The 6,709-nt window shown below is 40.2% G+C and overlaps 1 long non-coding RNA gene across 1 annotated transcript; it reads left to right on the top strand.

Moving 5' to 3' along the window:
* The first annotated feature begins 3,642 nt into the window (after positions 1-3,642).
* On the top strand, positions 3,643-5,996 carry LOC134466579 (uncharacterized). The gene is made up of 3 exons (XR_010038335.1): positions 3,643-3,811; positions 5,355-5,559; positions 5,977-5,996. It is a non-coding gene; the product is annotated as an uncharacterized LOC134466579 (long non-coding RNA).
* The last annotated feature ends 713 nt before the right edge of the window (positions 5,997-6,709 follow it).

Genomic DNA, 6,709 nt, shown 5'->3' with positions numbered 1-6,709 from the left:
TAACACTGCTGTTAATATATCATGTATCCAAGTGTTATATATTCTGTATTAAAACACTGCCATATCGTTCCTTAATCATACACGAATTCGACCTGGACGTGGAATTAATTGATAGACTTGGCCTACCTTATTCATGCAGCAGATGTGAGTGTAGAAGTAAAGTTAACATGGGGGATTGAAAGGTAAATGTAAAGTGCAAAATTATAGTGGAAATTAATCCAATGTTAAAATCCTGCTTCATCACGATCCAGTCATTTCTCAAGATAGTCGACTCACGGAGGCTTCGTGACACCACTGTGCCAGGAAGATGTTGCGATAGGGCAACCGTTGGCTCTGCATTGTTTGAAACGTGGAGGGGGTGCTTGCAACCTTCATATCGTTCACCTGCTGGCTGTGGCCTAGAAGCCGCCTCTTCTGGACACACGTCCCTGGTGCAATGGTTTTGTCACTCTGGCCAGAGATCATTTCCCACTTCACATTCTTGTGACCAGCCGCAGTCATTTGTAATATCAATATACAAGCTATATCATATTATGTCCCATGTGTCAAGGTCTGCTTGTTGAAAGGGGGGGGTGGGGTATTATTGGGTAGGCCTTCGTCTAAGATGATCTTGTAACCAGCACCACACAAGTAATATTTTTCTGTATGAGGTCATATCTAAAGTAATGATTAATTAATGTATTATTTAACAACCTCTTTGGAGTCATAATATAAGTCATGATGACTATGGCATTAGTTAATGTATAAAGAACAGATATTCCAAGTGTGTTAATATATACTCACAAAAGATTTTACGCTTAACAACTGAATCTTTGCCCCTTATTCTGCGGTCATGACATGATAATGAGTACTATAGCATTAGCTAATACATGAAGAAGTGATATTCAGAATGTGTTACTATGTACTCAGAGAAGAACTTCTGATTAACTAACATTATCAATAAAAACACCAGTTTGTGTACAAATTTTAATAAGCAAAAATGTTAAACAAGGGATCACACAATAACATACCACAGGCTTACATACATTTATCCAGAGAGAGAGAGAGAGAGAGAGAGAGAGAGAGAGAGAGAGAGAGAGAGAGAGAGAGAGAGCGACAGACAGACCGACCGAGCAACCGACGCCACACACACACACACACACACACACACACACACACACACACACACACACACACACACACACACACACACACACACACACACACACACACACACACACACACACACACACACACAGCCATTCTCCTGAAAACGTCCAAAAGATGAGTCCATGGTTTACAGATGCAGAGCAAGATGCATTGTCCTATATAAAACTCGGAAAGTCCAAGTTGCATGGTCCACAGAGAAAGCTGGGGTTGACATACTGGGAGGCGCACAAGGTGTTTGGATTCGCAAACCAGCCAATGCACTCCTGTAAGCGCCCCATTGGACACTGATGACGGTGGTAACCGGACGCACGTGTATAACCACACCAGCTTCTCCTCACCAGCCACAAGACAGGATGTTTCTGGTGGTCACCAACTCCTAATATTCTTAAAACCCACTTTTTTCCGTCGCCATGTTGCACCGGCCCTTCTGTGGTGATACTGTAAATATACAAGAAAGTAAAGTAAGTGAGTAAGTAAGTACATTTTATTTATAAAGCACATAAAACAGTACAAAACTGACCAAAGTGATACAGATATTAAAAGGAGAAGGGAAAAATGTCAGATAAAAACCATGCAGCTTGGCCTGCATGTTTTTTGAAAAATATGCAGCACCATGGGTGACATCATCAAAGCTTAAGGTGGTCCAACAACATGTTGCTGTACTGCTTCACAGTGGTACCTCTCCAGCCCCCCAGGGGAGGTTGAGATGGCTGCGGTGCTTAGTTGCCTTTAGGGGGCATTAGTCTACTTTATTTTTTCAATACTAACGGGGACGTTGGCAGGCTTATGGGGGTTTTGGGAGGCTCACCTTGCTTTTATTACGGAAAAAACTTTCATCAATAGCTGCAAACTGTCAACGATCTCCAACCATTTGACCATGGCATCTTATGTGGGCATTTATTGCATGATTGCAAATCCATCCGACTGTTCCAGCCATCTTTGACCGTGTCCGGGGAACTCCTCGCAACTCCATCCTGCCTCATGTCACTCTTTCTAAGCACAAAACCTGAAAGAAACTGACCAAAGGCAGAATAGAAAAAATAATTAAACATATAGTCAGTAGACACACAGCATGTAGTCTAAATTCCCTCGTAAAGACAGTCTAACCCCTTCATATAAAACTATTAGAGGCAATTTCTGGCAATATAATTTCTAAAGAAAAAGTTTATGTAGTTTAGGACACAACATCTACATCTTGAGAAATGGCCGCCACATTGAATTATCTTGTGGTCAGTGTTTTTTTTTTCCTGAAGTGTGACCCTTAGAGAATATTTCAGCTAAATTCCATGTCTTTACACCAAAGTAAGTGGCTTTTACAGTAACTATTAGTAGCAGAGACGGCCATCTGAAAAATGGGCGCCATACTGACTTTAAGTGTGGCCAACATTTTTTTTTCCTAAAAAGTGACCCTCAGATAGTACTTCAGTCCATATTGCATTTTTTAACCAAAGTAAATGGTTTTATACTAACCATTCAATAGCAGTGGCAGCCATCTTGGAAAATGCTGCCTATATTACAATGTTGTGTGGCCCGCTTTTTTATTAAAGAAAGTGACCCTCAGAAAGTATATTTGACAAATTCCATGCATTTATACAACGTGTATGACTATGTCACTAAGCTGCTCTAAGTACATATAGCAGAAATTCACCCCTTTCAACTCCCTCCAAGGCACACACAGAAGTCATAAGTCCATTGGAGAGGAATTCTGCCAGTTCTACTCTACTGGCTGGTAATCTTATTTGCTACTGGTTTGTCAAATTATTACGCTTCCAAAAGTGACCACTGGGGGGCTTAAATACAGTATTATTGCAATTCAGTGGTAGGGCATGGCAAGCCACCTCTTCAAACAAGTTTTCTTGACTGGGATGTGCACGACAGGCTGATAGGCCTAATGGAACAACACCATAGATTTCATTTCTACAGGCTTGCAATCTGTCTTGGCCTCACTAGGCTAAAAACAGAGATCCAGAAACACAACAGAAGCATATTGTCTTTCTTGTATTTTACATAATATGTTTTTGTGAAAATGATAGACAAACACATAGGCCTACACAACATGTATTAAAGTTTCTAAGCTTAAATGAAGAACCATGAATAACTGTAGCGAGTTGCAACCAAGTGTTTGCTCAGCCATTATCAAACTACTTCGTTTAATTGGAATTTTGAAGTACTAAAATTAATATATGAACTACCAGCATGAAATACACTACAAATGAGATGAATTATTCAAAATAAAGTACTCACAGGAGCTGCTTGAACAAGCACGTTGTAGGGGTGGCAAAGAGAGCTGTCGGCATCGTTGTGGCACGGTCGAAATGGCTACAATAACACTTCCGCTCTTAAACTTCCTGTTCAAATCTTTTTGTCAAAATAAAAGTCACGAATAGCTGGTGATTACATTAGTTCTACCACAACCGTAAATGCTGCTGACTATTGCATATAATGAAAATCAAAATGATGCATTTCGATTTTCCTTTCATGCAATGTGCACTATTTACAATTGTGGTAGAACTAATGTAATTAAAAAGCTATTCGTGACTTGTATTGTGAGTTGAACAGGAAAGTGAGAACAAAGGCGTTGTTGTAGCCATTTTGGCCATGCTACAACGATGCAGACAGCTCTCTTTGTCACTCCTACAACGTGCTTGTTCAAACAACTCATGTAAGTACTTTATTTTGCATAATTCGTCTTATATGTAGTGTATTTCATGCGGGTAGTTCATATATAAATTTTAGTAGCTTAAAAATTCCAATTAAAACGAAGTAGGCTAGTTTGGATAATGGCTGAGCAAACACTTGGTGCAACTCAGCTACAGTAATTAATGGTTCTTCATTTAACAGCTATGATACATGTTTTGTAGGTTTATGTGTTCGTTTATCAATTTCACAAAAATGATTCAGTAAAATACAAGAAAGACAATATGCTGCTGTGGTGTTTCCAGATCTCTGTTTTTAGCCTAGTGAGGCCAATACAAATTCCTAGCCTGTAGAAATGAAATCTATGTCGTTCCATTATCTCAACCTGTAGTGCACATCCCAGCAAAAAATAAATAAATAAAATAACATGTTTGAAGAGGTGGCTTGCCATGCCTTACCATTGAAATGCAATACTGTATTTAAGCCCCTAGTGGTCACTTTTGGTAGCATAATTTGACAAACCAGTAGCAAATAAGAACACTACCAGCCAGTGGAATAGAACTGACATAACTCCTCTCCAATGGACTTGTGACTTCTATGTGTGCCTGTAGAGTGGAGTTGAGAGGAGTGAATTTCTGCTAGATCTACTAGAGCAGCGTAGTGACATAATCGTACACTTTGGCATAAAAGCATGGAATTTGGCAAATCACTCTAAGGGTCACGTTTTTTAATAAAAAAGCTGGCCACACAAAATTGTAATATAGCCGGCATTTTTCAAGATATCTGCCACTGCTATTAAAGGGTTATAAAACCCTTTACTTTGGTTAAAAATGTAAATGGCTGAAATATTCTCTACGGGTCACTTTTTATTTAAAAAAAATGCTGGCCTGACTTAAAGTGATACTGTCCCATTTTTGGAAATAAGCTTATTTTACACCTTCCCTTGAGTTAAATGATAGGGTTTTACCGTTCTCCTGTACTGTCAATCGTTTTCTAGTTATGACAGTACAAATTTTACCTCCAAGCTAAAAGTTAACATTGAGTCCTATGAGACCAGTTAGCCTCGAGATGGTCTCATAAGATTCAATGTTCAATGTGGAGGTAAAATTTGCACTGCCATACCCAGAGAACGGTTGACAGTACAGGAAAACCCTATTATTTAACTCAAGGGGAGGTGTAAAATAAGCTTATTTCCAAAAATGGGACAGTATCACTTTAAAGTCAATATGGCACCCATTTTTCAAGATGGCCGCCTCTCTGGTTACTGTAAAAGCCACTTACTTTGGTATAAAGACATGTAATTTAGCTGAAATACTCTCTAAGGGTCACTTCAGGGAAAAAAATCACTGGGCACAAGAAAATTCAGTATGGCGGCCATTTCACAAGATGTAGATGTAGTGTCCTAAACTCCATACACTTTTTCTTTAGAAATGATATTGGCAGAATTTGCCAGTAATAGTTTAATGTGAATGGGGTTATACTGTCTTTACGAGGGAATTTTAGACTACAGTGCTGTGTTGTCTACTGACCATATGTTTAATTATTTTTTTTATTCTGCCTTTGGTCAGTTTCTTTCAGGTTTTGTGCTTTAGGCAGAGTGACATGATGCAGGATGGAGTTGCGAAGAGTTCCAGGACACGGTCAAAGATGGCTGGAACAGTCGGATGGATTTGCAATCATGCAATAAAGGCCCACATGAGACGCCATGGTCAAATGGTTGGAGATCGTTGAGAGTTTGCAGCTATTGATGAAAGTTGTTGTAATAATAGCAAGGTGAGCCTCCCAACGCCCCCTTCTCTTCATCATGAGCCTCCCAACACCTACTTGACCTCATCATAAGCCTGCAAACGCCCCACTTAGTATTTAAAAAATTAAGTAGACGAATGCCCCCTAAAGGCAACTAAGCACCGCAGCCATCTCAACCTCCCCTGGGGGGCTGGAGAGGTACCACTGTGAAGCAGTACAGCAACATGTTGTTGGACCACCTTAAGCTTTGATGATGTCACCCATGGTGCTGCATATTTTCAAAAAACTTGCAGGTCAAGCTGCATGGATTTTATCTGACATTGTTCCCTTCTCCTTTTAATATCTGTTCATCACTTGGTCAGTTTTGTACTGTTTTATGTGCATTTTAAGTAAAAGTGTACTTACTTACTTACTCACTTACTTTACTCTCTTGTGTATTTACAGTATCACCACAGAAGGGCCGGGCAACATGGCGACGGAAAAAGTGGGTATTAAGAATATTAGGAGTAGGTGACCGCCAGAAACATCCTGTCTTGTGGCTGGTGTGGTTAAACACGTGCCCCGGGAACCACCGTCATCAGTGACCAATGGGGCGCTTACAGGAGTGCATTGGCTGCGACAGGCACTTCACAGTGATCCACTGTCATAGTTGCGGATCCAAACACCTTGCGCGCCTCCCAGTATGTCAACCCCAGCTTTCTCTGTGGACCATGCAACTTGGACTTTCTGAGTTTCATATAGGACAATGCATCTTGCTCTGCATCTGTAAACCATGGACTCATCTTTTGGACATTTTCAGGAGAATGGCTGTGTGTGTGTGTGTGTGTGTGTGTGTGTGTGTGTGTGTGTGTGCGCGTTGGTCGGTCGGTTGGTCGGTCGGTCGGTCTGTCTGTCTGTCGCTTTCTCTCTCTCTCTCTCTCTCTCTCTCTCTCTCTCTCTCTCTCTCTATGGATAAATGTATGTAAGCCTGTGGTATGTTATTGTGTGATCCCTTGTTTAACATTTTTGCTTATTAAAATTTGTACACAAACTGGTGTTTTTATTGATAATGTTAGTTAATCAGAAGTTCTTCTCTGAGTACATAGTAACACATTCTGAATATCACTTCTTCATGCATTAGCTAATGCTATAGTAGTCATTATCATGTCATGACTGCAGAATAAGGGGCAAAGATTCA

Source organism: Engraulis encrasicolus, chromosome 16, assembly GCF_034702125.1.
Source record: "Engraulis encrasicolus isolate BLACKSEA-1 chromosome 16, IST_EnEncr_1.0, whole genome shotgun sequence".
Lineage (NCBI taxonomy): Eukaryota > Metazoa > Chordata > Actinopteri > Clupeiformes > Engraulidae > Engraulis > Engraulis encrasicolus.
This window is presented reverse-complemented; position numbering and strand designations above follow the sequence as displayed.